The following is a 15,998-nucleotide window of genomic DNA, read 5'->3' as shown; positions in this document are numbered from 1 at the left end:
AAGAGTAGTAATTATAGCTGCTAACACTTCTTGAATGTTTGTTTTGTACTAGGTAGTGTGCTAACTGCTTTAAGCTCATTAGCTTATTTAATCTTTACAACACTCTTCAATTTAAGCACTTTATTCATTCATTTTACATAAAGGATGCTGAGTTTAAAGGAAGTTAATAAAGATGAAGAAGGAGTAGGTTGCAAAGCCTATGCTTATTTACAGCCACTATTTATTATCATATTTCTGAAATAATTCAACAATGAGATTTCCTGATATGTATGTTTGAGAGAGTAATAGAGTTTTTTGAGAACCTATAAAGACTGTATACTTTGTCTCATAATGTTTTTTCCTCATCCTCAATGCTTTTCTTACTTCTACTTTAATGCCTTATAGAACATGAACCTCCATCACATCACTTTTTCCTAGGTATTATAATTTCAATGGAAACACTCAGTAAATTTGAGAGGTCTCTGATTAACTTTTTTTTTCATTAAGTTTCTTGGTACATTTTAAGTATAAAATACAGTTATATACATCATTGGGATCTTGTACCTTTACAAGATGTATCTTGGTTCTTATTTTTCCCCTTCCCTGCCCTCCCTTCACCCTTCCCTATTTGCAAAGACTTTGTTTCCATTTCTCATATTTTTTTTCCCATCTTTCCTTTCCCCCATCCCTCCCATTTCACCTACTCCTTTAGACCTTTTCTTCTTTTACACAATATCAATTATACATTTTTAAAATTAGAATATCAAGATCTAGAAGACATTGCCACAGATTTTACAGAATTTAAAAGGAAATAGAAAGCATATTACTAAAATCTGTTTTGAAATAAATTTGACAATTTCTAAGAAGTACCTTGGGAGAAAAATTAATGAAACTGACTCTGGAGGAAATATAAAATTTGAATAGCATCTATTAAGGAAAGTATATTCTTAGCTTGAAAACCTACCTATAGGACAACAACAGGCTCATATACATTTTAACTGATAAATTATATCAAACATTTAAAGCAGAAAAAAGAAGGAAGACTTCTCCTTTCATTTTAGGAAATCAACATTGTGCTAATCCTAAAACTAGATAAAGATAATAGAAGAAAAAAGCATTAACATAGATAAAAATTTGTTTAACAAAACAAACTACTATAAGTTAGATCTGGCAGTATGTAGAAAGTGGTTTTATTATAGGGATGGCAGTGTTGGTTCAGCATTGGAATATCGACCCCCAAAAGTCATCATTTTAACAGAGGAATGGAAAAAGCCATATGATCCTGTCACTAGTTGGAGAAAAAGTATTGGACTAAATTCTACAGCTGTTCATGGTAAAAGCTATCAGGAGACTAGAAGTTGAACAGAACCTTCTCAACAGATTAAAGACATGTACTCCATACTTGCAAAAAAATGACTTATATGAATGGAGAAGATACAATGCTTTCTCCTTAAGGTGGGGAACAAGGGCAGATATGCCTACTCTTTATTTGTCCATTAAACTTTGAAACATAGGCCCAAACCAAAATAGTATGGCAATAAACTGAAACAATTAGGACAGGATTGGCAAGGTAGAAGTAAAATCTTTATATGTAGATGAAATGATCCTCTACAGAGAAAATACTAAGAAATCTCTAGGAGCCCCTAGAACTTGTATTTGAATTTAGCAAGATTAGAAAACACAAGGTATATAAAAAAATTCAGGTCTATGTATACTTGGTATAAATGAAGAATTGGATATTGAAAAAATTTAAAAGTTATGTAGGAGTACAAAGGACCTAGAAAAGTAAACAGAAAAAGAAAACAGTGTTGGAAGACATTTATTATCTAATTTTAAGACTTCCTCTAAAGCTACAGTAATCAAGGCAGTGTTGGTGTAAGGAAAGACATAGATAACTGGAATAAAACAGAGAATCTAGAAATAGAACCACACATATATGGTCCACTGAGTTTTGAAAGATTATTTAACAGTAACATTTTATAGAACAGAAACTCAACTCAAGAGCACAGGAAAAGATAATGTTTTCTGCAAATGGCACTAGAACACCTGGTATCCATATCTAAAAAATTAACCTCAACACTTTATTTCCATACATAAAAATAACTTGAAAGGATCTATGAACCTAAATATGAAAGACTAAAACTATAAAACTTAAAGAAGAAATTATAAGGGAAAATGTTTATGAATTTAGGGTAGGCAAGAACTTCCTAGGATACAAAAAACATGATGTATAAAAGAAAAAACTGATAAATGAGATTCCATCAAAATTTCGAACTTTAAATGACATCATTAAAATGAAAAGTAGTCCTTAAACAGACCACATTTACAGTGCATATAACCTATGACCAGAATATATAAAGAAATCTTACAGCTCATTAATAGACAACCCAATTAAAAAGTAGACACAAGATGATAAATAACCAGTATAGCACAAGGAAAGGTGTGCAACACTAAAATCAGAAAAATACTAATCAGTACAATAATAAGATTGAATTATACATTAATTACTTCATTATGGAGATGAAGTTAAAAGTTTTAAAAGAACAAATGTCAGCTTAGGTGTGAATCAGAATTTTTGAATACTGCTAATGTGAATGTAAAATGACAAAACCATTTTGGAAAACAATATAGAAATTTCTTGTATTACTGTTAAGAACCAACAGTCCTGTTCTTAAGTTTTTACTTGAGAGGAATGAAAACACATGTTCACAATAGATTTGTACATACAAGTTGACTTTCCCTTATCTGAAATTCTTAGGAACAGAGTGTTTTAGATTTTTGTTTGAAATCCACTTGATTTGCAAAGAGGCTAGCTACTTCTGTCGCATGGAGTATTGTTTTCCACCCTTTAACTTTCAGACTATGAGTTTCTTTTTGAATTAAATGTGTTTCTTGCATGTACCATATTGTTGGATCTTGTTCCTTGACCCATTCTACCAGTCTATTTATTTTGATTGGTGAGTTGAGATCATTAATATTGACGGTCATAACTCATACATATTGATTTATCATTGTCATGACTTTTTATGTTTGTTGGATTCTCCCCCTTTGCTTTTAATTTCTTGTCACACCCGACAGATTCATTCTGCTGGGCTTCCTAGGGTTGTGATCCTCATTGTCTTTTCCTAGGATATTATCTAAATTTTTTTGGAGTGCTGGTTTGGTATTCATGAAGTTCCTGGGGTGCTCTTTATCATGAAAGTATCTTATTTCTCCCTCAATTTTGAAAGATAATTTTGCAGGGTACATCAATCTGGATTGGTGGCTGTTTTCTTTTAGGGCTTGGAATATGTCACTTCAAGCTCTTCTTGCCTTGAGGGTTTGCATTGAGAAGTCTGCTGTGATTCTGATGGGCTTTCCTTTTTATGTGATTTGTTTCTTTTCTCTAACTGTTTGTAGAACTTTGTTCTTCTGTTGAGTTTCTGGAATCTTAACTATTATATGGCTATGTGTAGACTTTTTTTGATCACAGCTACTTGGAGTCCTATATGCCTCACTTATCTGTATGTCAAGTTCTTTTCCCCTGCTTGGGAAGTTTTCTGTCATCACTTCTGTGAACAGTTTTTTATGTCATCTGTACTATCTCCTCTTTCTTCATTGACTCCAATTAGTCTTATGTTATTCTTCTTTGCATCGTCTAGCAGCTGCTGGATTGATTTCTCATAGTCCCTTACAATGTTGAAGAAATTTTTCTTTTCCTGGTCACTATTTGCAATCTTATCTTCTATAAATGAAATTCTGTCCTCACATTGGTTCATTCTGCTGCATAGACTTTCAATGGAGTGTTTAATATCCTGGAAATCTGTTTGCATTTGTTTTACGGATTCCATTTGTTTTCTATGTTGGGATTCCATCATGTTCCTCAGCTGCTGTATTTTTTTTTATCTGTGTTGTCTCTAGATTTATTATTTCTTGTACTATGGGCACAATCTCTGTTGATATCTGAGAAATTATTTCTGATTTTATTGTTTCCTGATCCTTTTTTTTTTGCCAGTTCAGGGAGTTCAGGTGGTTGAGTATCACAATGTTCCATCTCATTTCCCTTTGGAGTTGTTTTAGGTGATCTCGAAGTCTGGTTTTGAAACTTGTTTACGTATCTTCTCATTTCAACGGGGGGGGGTGCTGTTGGCACCCATCTGGCTCACCTCTTCTGTGCTTGGGGGTGGTGGTATGGCAGCCCAGAAGCCTCCTCTTGTGGGCTGGGACTGGCTTACCACCTCTGTGCTCGCGGGGTCTGATTAACTTTTATCTGTTGTTTATTTTAAAAATTTTACAACTAAGGAAAAATTTGAAGAATAGTAAAATGCAAACCCATAAACTTACTCAATTGGCCAGATTTGATTTTTTTATTTCTGTTTCTCTATTGGTCTGTCTCTCTCTTCTTAACCATGTGTAGATATCTTCTTTACAATGGATTTACACACACACACACACACACACGCACACACTTTGTAGCTAAGTCATTTAAATTTTGGTTACAAATTTTAATATTAGGTACTAATGAATAAGTAGGAAAAATTTTGATAAGTCTTTACTTCTATTAATGAAGTAACCCAGTTAACGTATTTCTAAAAGAAATATTGTAATTATTCCAGATTTCCAATGCCCAATACTTACAATATATTTTTTAAATCCATTTAAATTTTTAACATTTTGTTGCTTTTTGTGACTTGTTTTAGAGTTCATTAATTTTGGGTAAAGTATCATTTTTTATTTCTTAAATTGTTTTATTGGTACATTTTAGGTATACAACACATTTACATTTCTCATTCTGAACTTGGACCTTTACGTGATGCATGTTGGTTCTTATTTTTTCCCCATTCCTAGCTCTCCCTTCACCCTCTCCACCCTTCCCTATTTACAAAGACTTTGCTTCCATTTTTTTCATTTCTCGTCATTTTTCCTTTCCCTTCTTTCCTTTTCCCTGCCCCTCCCACTACCCCTACCCCAATGACATTCATCATTGGAAATTTGCATCTTTACATAATCTCTCTTGGTTATTTTTCACCCTTACTGCTTTTTTCAACTACAATATGACACCTACACGATAGACTCCAGTTTAAGCAAAGGTGTAGAACAAATTGTGCTGCCATGAACATGGATGAACACATATCACTGTGGTATGATTCTTTCAATTCTTTGGGGAAGATACCCAGCAGGAGAATAGCTGGGTCAAATGGGACTTCCAGTCCTAGTTCTTTAAGGTATCTCCATACTGATTGAAAGTATCTTTTTAAAAAATCAGCTTAACTGACATATAATCTGTGTGTAATAAATAGTATCCATTTAAAGTATATAATTTGTTATAATTTAATAGTTACATACACTTGAAAACTACACCACAGTCAAGAAGTAATGCTTTTCAGTCATTCTCCAAAGTGATCAAGTTGACATTAAAATAAAATAATTTTACATGTAAGGCATTTCTGTAGGGTTATGCAGAATTATGTGTTAATGTCCAAAGAATAATAAAATGTTAATGACATTAAATATCTTGATATAAGTCACTATTGAGACATATTATTCCACCAAAAATAAACAAAAGAATTATACTTTTGAAAGTGAAAAATCTGACTAAAAAAAGTGAAGATCTGATTATAGACATTATATTCTCAGGGTAAATATTTTGCGAATTTGGAAAATATTGTGATAAGCCAGATTTCAACTCTGTTTAACAATTATCAATAAGTCATGATTCAACTTAGTTTGCAGATGTCATGAGTTCTGACTTCCAATATTATTTTAAATAATAAAAAGAAACTACATTGATGAAATTTACAAGTAGCTAAGAAAAGATCCAGTGGATATGCTGTTACCACAGCACCTAGAATTAAAAAACACAGTCAAAACTCATTCTCTACTTTCCACTTCAGAATATGTATAGCTATCTTTCTATATACATATACACATAATAGTTATTTTTGGGTGTTAATTACACTATTTTTCCCAAAAGAGTAACAGATTTCGTACTGTGCTTCAGAGCCTTAACAAAGTAAATATTACTTTTTTCAACTACAACATGACACCTACATGATAGACTCCAGTGTAAGCAAAGGTGTAGAGCAAGAGGTAAACCGACTGACAAAAACAGTGGATGGAAACAGCCCACATGTATTTTTCTTATTTTTATTTTTCTCTCTACTGTTTCCATTCAGGAAAAGACGTGATAACTGTGTGTGTGCACGTGTGTGTGTATGTGCATGCTCACAAAGAACAAGGTCAATGCAAAGGAGTAAATCTGAAAGCATACTGCTTCCTATCTATGCAGAGACACAATGGGCATATTTATAAATGTGTGACTTCTACTTCATCTCACACTTTTTTAAGATTATTTTTTAAAATTTTATTTTATTAGTACATGTTTACAGTACAGTGAAATAAAACCATGAGCAAAAATAAGTATCTGATTCAATTGAGGGGACAAAAGTTCTTTTTTGTGCTATTGCTATCCTGCTGGAAATCATTTTTATCAACATTTGTGTAGGGTTAGACACCTCACACATTGGTCAAATGGTTCACCGTTGACTTCTTGGATCTTACCAGATCTATCTGGCAGTGCTGCCAAGGAAAGCCCACCCCAACACCATAGAATCCTAAGCAATACCTACTTTTCTTCAAGGTGAATTGGCAATCAATGATCTGGGTCATAAACAGTCTAGATTTGTAAACTGGATTCCTTCCATGTTTAGTTTAACCATTTTAAAGCAAAAACTCTTCTTTATAATGTCTAATTCTATTTTGACTCACATAACAATTCCTTTTTATGTTTAACAGTTGGACAGTCCTCCATATTCTCAGTGTATTCAAATTTACCTCTTGTTCAAGCCTAGTTTATTTTCCAACATTCAGTAAAGCCATTTCAATCATTCAAATTGTTAGTTGTTTCTTTCATGCAAAGCAGTTTAGAAAATCATGTTCTAAGAAAAGTGTCAGAAATTGTTCATATTTTATTTGATGAACTGATAAGACAGGTTAACATCGTAGCACAGGGGAAGAATCAAAATATTAGTAATGCCATAATAACAGAAAAAAGGAAAACAACAAAATGAAATGCAACTATAATGGAACTTTCAAAGCCAATCAGATCACAAACCTTGACAAAACAATCCATCTTTATTTAGGCCCATGTTTATTCCATTTGTGAAGCAGAATCACTAAACACTCATCTTTAATAATTTAGACAAGAAAAGATAGAACTCATGTAATCAAAAGGAAATATGAAATTTCTGATGGAATTGTAGATCAAGACTTCTATTATTTTGTGCCAAGTGGTGCCATTCTAAATCTCAGCCATTTTCCATTTCTTCAGTGAATGAAATAAGAAGCCACAGAAAACTAATGTAGATATTTGTATTGGAACTGGGGAGCTGCTCCTATTACAAATTAAGAATGTGGAAACAGTCTTGGAATTGTGCACTGGATTAAAGTTGAAAACAATTTTATGAGCATTATAGGAAAAGTCTAGATTAGCTTATGTAAATTTTTAGTAAAATATGGATTTTAGTGAATCTGCTAATGAAGACTCAGGAAGAAATATGGAAGATGTTATTGGAAGCTGTAAAAAGAGAATCCTTGCTATATAGTTGCAGAAAACCCTGAAAAATTGTGTTCTTCAGTTATGTGGAAAGTGAAACTCAGAAGTTGACTTGAATATTTACTTGAGATTTCCAAGCAAATGTTGATGTGAGGGCCTGGCAAGAAAAATACGATAAAATAGGAGACCCACTATAAAACCAAAAAGGACCAAATTTCATTGCTTTGAAAATTCTCAAGCTATTTAGATTCAAAAGACACCAAAATAAAAAAATTCAGGATAAGAAAAATATGCTCTAGAGAAAACCCAACCCAACCCAAACCCAAAATAAATGAAGCTAAATTTGTACAACCTTTTGCTAATCCTTACAAAAAAACTCATTAGGTCATTGAAATCATTTATATAAAAGGCTCTTTGAAGATATTAAGCACGTGACTCAGATCCCTGTAGTCATCTCATCAAAATTCAAATATAGAGGTCAGAGAAAAATGACACATTATCTATGTTAAGAATAACAATTTAAAGCATTGCAGATTCTCCATCATCTTTAAAGTGCTGGTTCCTGGGAAATATACAAAGAGGAGTCTGCTTTTTAATATAGCAAATTCATTAACACATGTGAAATATCCAAGTATGAATCTGAAAAATTTTATATCAGCAGAAACTTCCAATTTAAAGTATAAAAGGACAGCAAGTATAAAATTAAGGAAGATTATTAGATCTTCAAAGTTCTACAGGCAAGACACAAGATGATAAAATGTTGTAAGCACACATTACCTTTCATAAAAAAAATTACTCAGTGGGAAGATCTGATCCCTGGAAATGCATGTGAAATTATAGAAGACTAATTCCAGGCGTTGAAAAGAAATGAAGCTTGCTTGGCTAGATTTTAAAATTGCTTCAGACTAGTGATCTGCTTCTCAAGTATTCTATAACCATTAAAAATAGTCTCAATGAAAATTAGACATTTTCAGATCAAATAAAACAGAAAATTCATTACAAGGATATAATCATTGCAGAAAACTACTGAAGGATATTCTTTTGGAAAACAGCAAGTGATAACTGATGGAAACTTGAGACTTCAGGAAAGCTATGAAGCACAATGGAGATGGCAAAGAAGTTGATAAATATAAGAAGCTATTCTTTTCCCTCTTAATTATATAAAATGTAAATAATTGTACAGGGAAATTATAACACTTGATTGTGGAGCTTATAATATACAGAAATGTGATACATATAAATGGGAAAAAGATGGAGAAATAAATGGCCCTACATGACTGTGTGGTTTTGATATTTTATGTTCAATTGTACAATATTAGCTTGTATAACAAAGTGTAAGACATGATGACTATTGCTACTCTATACAAGTGTAAAAGATTGCTTGTGTATCAATTTAGGTAAGTCAATAATGATTTTTAGTACATTTATATAAGTGCAGTATAGCACTTCTAAAGGCACAGACTGGATATGGACAATATCTTTTTTCTTTTAACTGAGGATTTAAGGAAAGTTGTCATTTTTTAGGAATAGAACTCCTCATCTTTATTTGTGGATCATTAATTCCATTTTATAATTTAATTGTTTAGGTTTCATTAAAATATACTTAGTAGTCACAATGAAAGAGTAAAAATATGTTCTTCTTAATGGATAAATATAATTCTTAAAAAAAGTCAATCAACCACCAATATTTTATCTGTGAGCAAAAGCCAAAATTTCACACTTACTTAGTTACAATGTGTTCTGAGTTGATAATAGAAATTTATAGGTGTTTCAAGTATGTCACTTTAGCCTAGTTATTTATTCAAATTTTGACTAACAATGACTCTAGAAGTTTCTGAGCATAAATTTTAAATAATCCAATTGTATCATTCCTCATGTAAACAACCAAATATCGAACTATGATTAAGGTAAACTCAAAGTTGTCATTCTAAGCCTGGATCTTAACAAAACTGAAAAAAATGATTATCTCATTCTGCTTGTTATGCCACCAATGATAGAAAGTTTAAGAGGTCATTCCACTGCTCCTAGGGCAGAGCAGGTGAGCCCATCCCAGTGCCCAGGAGGAGGCTCCCCCACCACCATTCCATCACTCCTAAGACAGAGGATGTGAACCAATGCCAGAGTCCAGAAGGAGTCTCCCCTGCCACCATTCCACCACTCCTAGGGCAGAGGAGGCGAGCCACATGGGCGCCAGTAGCACATCCCCCCCCCCCACCCATGGAAATGAGAAGACACATAAACAAGCCTCAAAAACAGACTTCCAGGTCACCTATATCAACCCCAAAGGGAAAGGAGAAGGAACACTCTGATACTTAAGCACTTGGACTCCCTGAACTGGCAACAAAAGAGGATCTGGAAAAAATGGAAATCAGAAATAATTTCTCAGATAACAGCAAAGACTGTGCCCATAGTGCAAGACATGATTAATAAATCTAGAGAGGACACAGATAAAAAAATAGAGGAGCTGAGGAGCATGATGAAATCCCAACACAGGAAAAAAATGGAATCATAAAACAGATGCAAACAGATTTCCAGGAGATTAAAAACTCCACTGAAAGTCTACGCAGCAGAATGAACCAATGTGAGGACAGAATTTCATTTATAGAAGATAAGATTGCAATTAATGGGGCTGGGGATTTAGCTCAGTGGTTCCTGCACCTGCCTTGCAAGCGCAAGGTCCCGAGTTTGATCCCTGGTACCAAACAAACAAACAAACAAAAACAAAGATTGCAATTAGTGACCAGGAAAAGAAAAATTGCTTCAAAATTGTAAGGGACCATGAGAAATCAATCCAGCAGCTGATAGATGATGTGAAGAAGAATAACATAAAACTGATTGGAGTCAATGAGTAAACAGGAGAGAGTGCAGATGACATAAAAAAAACTGTTCATAGAAGTGATGGCAGAAAACTTCCCAAGGAGGGGGAAAGAACTTGACATAGAGGCATATAGGACTCCAAATAGCCTTGATCAAAAAAAATCTACACATAGGCATATGATAGTTAGGATTCCAGAAAACCAACAGAAGAACAAAATTATACAAGCAGTGAGAGAAAAGAAACAAATCACATAAAAAGGAAAGCCCATCAGAATCACAGCAGACTTCTCAATGCAAACCCTCAAGGCAAGAAGAGCTTGGAGTGATATATTTCAAGCCCTAAAGGAAAACAGCCTCCAACCCAGAATGATGTACCCTGCAAAACTATCTTTCAAAATTGATGGAGAAATAAGATACTTTCATGATAAAGAGCACCTCAGGAACTTCATGAATACCAAACCAGCACTCCAAAAAATTTTAGACAATATCCTAGGAAAAGACAATGAGGACCACAACCCCAGGAAGCCCAGCAGAATGAATCCATTGGGCATGACAAATTAAACGCAAAGGGGGAGAATCCAACAAAAAGAAAAAGTCATGACAAGGCTTTTAAAACTTTGAACTTCATCTCCCTAATGAGTATATAATTCAATCTTGTTATTGTACTGATTAGCATTTTTCTGATTCTAGTGTTGCACACCTTTTCCTGTGCTGTACTGGCTATTTAACATTTTCTTGTGTCTACTTTTTAATTGGGTTGTCTATTAATGAGCTGTAAGAGTTCTTTATTTATTCTGGTCATAGGTTATATGCACTGTAAATATGGTCTGTTTAAGGACTACTTTTCATTTTAATGATGTCATTTAAAGTTCTAAATTTTGATGGAATCTCATTTATCAATTTTTTCTTTTATACATCATGTTTTTTGTATCCTAGGAAGTTCTTGCCTACCCTAAATTCATAAACATTTTCCCTTATAATTTCTTCTTTAAGTTTTATAGTTTTAGTCTTTCATATTTAGGTTCATAGATCCTTTCAAGTTATTTTTATGTATGGAAATAAAGGGTTGAGGGTAATTTTTCATATATGGATACCAGGTGTTCTAGTGCCACTTGCTGAAAACACTTTCTTTTCCTCTGCTCTTTAATTGAGTTTATGTTCTATAAAATGTTACTGTTAAACAATCTTTCAAAACTCAGTGGACCATATATGTGTGGTTCTATTTCTAGATTCTCTGTTTTATTCAAATGATCTATATGTCTTTCCTTACACCAACACTGCCTTGATTACTGTAGCTTTAGAAGAAGTCTTAAAATTAGGTACTAAATGTCTTCCAACACTGTTTTCTTTTTGCTTACTTTTCTAGGTCCTTTGTACTCCTACATAACTTTTATCCAATATCCAATTCTTCATTTATACCAAGTATACATAGACCTGAATTTTTTTATATACCTTGTGTTTTCTAATCCTGCTAAATTCAAATACAAGTTCTGGGGGCTCCTAGAGATTTCTTAGTATTTTCTCTGTAGAGGATCATTTCATCTACATATAAAGATTTTACTTCTACCTTGCCAATCTTGTCCTAATTGTTTCAGTTTATTGCCATACTATTTTGGTTTGGGCCTATGTTTCAAAGTTTAATGGACAGATGAAAAGTAGGCATATCTGCCCTTGTTCCCCACCTTAGGGAGAAAGCATTGTATCTTCTCCACTCGTATAAGGCATTTTTGCTAGAAGTATGGAGTACATGTCTTTAACCTGTTGAGAAGTTTCTGTTCTACTTCTAGTCTCCTGATAGCTTTTACCATGAATAGCTGTGGAATTTAGTCCAATACTTTTTCTGCAACTACTGATAGGATCATATGGCTTTTTCCTTTCCTCTGTTAAAATGATGACTTTTGGGGGTGGATCCTCCAATGCTGAACCAACACTGCCATCCCTATAACAAAACCACTTTCTATTTACTGCCAGATCTGACTTCTAATAGTTTGTTTTGTTAAACAAATTTCTATCTATGTTCATACTTTTTCTTTTATTATCTTTACCCAGTTTTAGGATTAGCACAATGTTGATTTCCTAAAATGAGTGGAGAAGTGTTCCTTTTTTTTCTGCCTTAAATGTTTGATATAATTTTTCAGTTAAAATGTATATGAGCATGTTGTTGTCCTACAGGTAGGTTTTCAAGCTAAGAATATACTTTCCTTAATAGGTGCTATTCAAATTTTATATTTCCTCCAGAGTCAGTTTCATTAATTTTTCTCCCAAGGTACTTCTTAGAAATTGTTAAATTTATTTCAAAACAGATTTTTGTAATATGCTTTCTGTATCCTTTTAAATTCTGTAAAATCTGTGTTAATGTCTCCTAGATCTTGATATTGTAATTTTTGAAGTGTATAATTGATATTGTGTAATAGGCAGTAAACATCTAAAGGAGCAGGAGAAGTGGGAGGGGTAGGGGAAAGAAAAGAAGGGAAAAGAAAAAAATATGAGAAAAGGAAAAAATGGAAACAAAGTCTTTGCAAATAGGGAAGTGTGGCGGGGTGAAGGGAGGACAGGGGAAGGGAAAAAAAATAAGAACCAAGATACTCATATAATGGTACAAGATCCCAATGATGTATGTAACTGTATTTTATACCTAAAATGTAGCAATAAACTTAATGGGGGAAAAATAAATAAATAAATAAAAGAAAGTTTAAGACAATTCAATCTATGGGTTAGATTTTGAAAGTAACCAAGAATTACTTTTTGAGGCAGGTGGTGGAACCACTGAGCTAAATCCCCAGCCCCAAGAATGACTTTTTTAAAAATTTAATTTATAAGTATGTGTGTGTAGTACATAATATTTAAATTCCTTGTGTTGAGTTTGTACATGTACAGAACACAGCTTCATTCCTTTACTCATCTCCCTTCCCTCCCTCCCCTCTCCACACATCCCTTGATCCCCTTCCTTTTTTGAGAGGGTGCATATTTGCAGTATATAATGTTTACATTCTTTTGTGGAGTTAGTACATGCACATAACACATCTCAATTCCTTTTTTAAAAAAATGACTTTAAATCTAGGAAATAATAACCCTTTTTAGAGGGAAAGAAGAGCTAAAGAAGGAGGCCTGTCTTAAAACAGGTGTGGTCCAATGTCAGTTCTATAAAGAGAGAACAGGGACCTACCAGTCATCTTCAAATGCTACAACCCAATGTACGTATGTCTTAGTTAAATAACAACAAAACTAGAACTCAGTATTCCATTGATACACATATTTATATTTTAGAAGTATCCTTATAATTATCAATTGATACCGTAAGTTAAAAAGTATGGTATTGATTTTCAATTTAGATGAGAGTTGATTGAAAAATTACCTATGTTTCTTTTGAAAACGTCCTTTTTCCATCCTTAAAAAGCATGTTACCATAATATTATTGATGCAAAATAACATATTCAGATTTTTATGTTACACATTTTTCAAGAGTGTTTTAAGTCTCTTCCATGTATTTAAAAATTTTTAAATTTATCTTCAATATCAGGTGTATATTTTCCTAAATGGTCACTTCTGAAAGATTTATCTCAGTCACAATCTAACGTTTATTTGCTTTCATCAAGACATGGACCAGACCAACTGATTTAAGCTACAGCTCAGTGGTGTTTGCCTGTATAAATGCAGTGCTAAAGAGGCAGAGCTACTGTGGCAGACAGTAAACATGTTATGCCTAGGAAACCCAGTGTTTCTTGCCACACTGGGTATTGCATCTTCAGCAGCTTTTAAAATTCATTTAGCATTGCTGAATCACAAACAGTATGCTGGGCTGTTCCAAGAACACAAAAGTGATATAAATTCATTTCCTCAGGTAGTTATGGCTTTGTTAATATGAATTCTTTGTGTGATTGTGAAAAAATTGGCTGTAAATATTAAGGACCTTCATATAAGCAAAGCATGCTTATATAACCCATCACCTTGTTGCTCCCAAACCAATGACAATTGTTACCCAAATAGCAGGAAGATACTAGTTACAGCAGAGCTTTAAAATCAGAATGAAATTCCCCACATATAAGGCAGTTAGGTCAACTATATATACTAACCACCCAATGAACTACAGAATACATAAGATACTACTTTGGGTACTACTAAGAGTTACAAATGAAGTCAGTAGAAACCACAGAATAGTAAGCAATTTATTTTCAAAATTAATTGTGCAATAAATAATTACAAGAGTTTAAAGAAAGAGGAGCACCTACAGATTGGGGCAAGTGTAAAACACATGCAAGTGACAAAATACTGTTTCTCTGATACAACAGTGTGCAGTGTTTGTCAACTTTAAAAAATACATTTTTATTTTTAGTGGACACGTATTTATACATAGTTACAGCATGTAGTGTTTGACATTTTAATATATGTATACAATGTGCAATGATCAGATCAGGGTAACTGGAATATTTATCACCTCAGACCTATATCATTTCTTTGTGTTGCACAAGTTTTTTTGGTACCGGGGATTGAACTCGGGACCTTCCACTTGAGAGGCAGGTGGAAGAACCATTGAGCTAAATCCCTGGCCTTGTGTTGTACAAGTTTTAATGTATTGAACAAACCTCCTGGAAATCTTGTTATGATGTAGATTTTGATTTAGCAGATCTGGGTGGTGTCCAGGGTCTACATGTCTAATGAATTCCCAGGTAACGTCAATAGTGTTGGGCCTACAGACTATATTTGGAGCAATTTACATACCAACCCCTCTCCAGCCTGTCCCTCCCTCAGGAATTAGATTTTTATTGCTGTGTGACATATTAATAATGGTCTATTTTAGAAGAAACTTATCCCCAAGGGGTAAATATAAAAGTAATAGATGATGCAGTTTCTTATCTGTACAACATGAGAGAAAGAATGTTTGCATATTTTATTTGTAGCCTCAGAGATTTCTTAGGATTTTAGCTATAAAAACCAATCAATGTCATAAGGCTGCAAAGATGACATTTTTGTGGTTTTACTATAGAAGCAACATTTTTTTAGTACCTTGTTCTCACTGTCTGCAAAGTAAAATACTGCATACTAAAAGAAAAACCCATCTGGTCTGATTGGCTTATCTCCAGAAGCCTTAGTCAGACAATTTGGTGGTATGCAATATCCTCTTAGACTGATTGACCATTTACTTGAGACTAATATGCTAGTGATGAGCAGCAATACAAAATTCTTGTGCCAGAATTTCTTAAATTCAGTGAAGAAAATGTGCTGCTGAGGAGAGCAATTCACAAAAATCCATGTTGAAAGTACTTGTCTCAGGTCTGCAATTCTTTTGCAGCTCAGGGTTGCAAAGGAACTAGATGCAATTTGATATCGTGCTTAATTTTAGCCAGAAAGGCAAATATAAAAGAAGACTGTACAAACTGTAAAAAGCACAAGATATCCACCTTTCTCAGATAAAATTATTTTTATGAGCAACTATATGTGCTTACAAGAACTGAACAGCATCTACACATATGGAATTATATTTGATATCCAAAAGTGCAGATACTCACATCCAAGAAAGAGTTTATGTGGAACATGACATTAGAATAAATCTCATAGAAGTAAACCACAGATAGATGAAATGATGAATATGAAGGTTTTATTACATTGTAGACAGACAAGATCAAGGAGTAGAAAAGTGCAAATATAGTGTTGTACTTCCAGGAAAACA

The 15,998-nt window shown here is 33.4% G+C and overlaps 1 protein-coding gene across 2 annotated transcripts in view; it reads right to left on the bottom strand.

Moving 5' to 3' along the window:
• Positions 1-15,998, bottom strand: part of Htr1f (5-hydroxytryptamine receptor 1F) — a 203,939-nt gene that overhangs the window by 109,973 nt on the left and 77,968 nt on the right. The window lies entirely within an intron of this gene.

The sequence above is a fragment of the Heterocephalus glaber genome, unplaced genomic scaffold, assembly GCF_053883595.1.
Source record: "Heterocephalus glaber isolate CG9 unplaced genomic scaffold, H.glaber_assembly_v1.0 deba00000122, whole genome shotgun sequence".
NCBI classification, from domain to species: domain Eukaryota; kingdom Metazoa; phylum Chordata; class Mammalia; order Rodentia; family Bathyergidae; genus Heterocephalus; species Heterocephalus glaber.
This window is presented reverse-complemented; position numbering and strand designations above follow the sequence as displayed.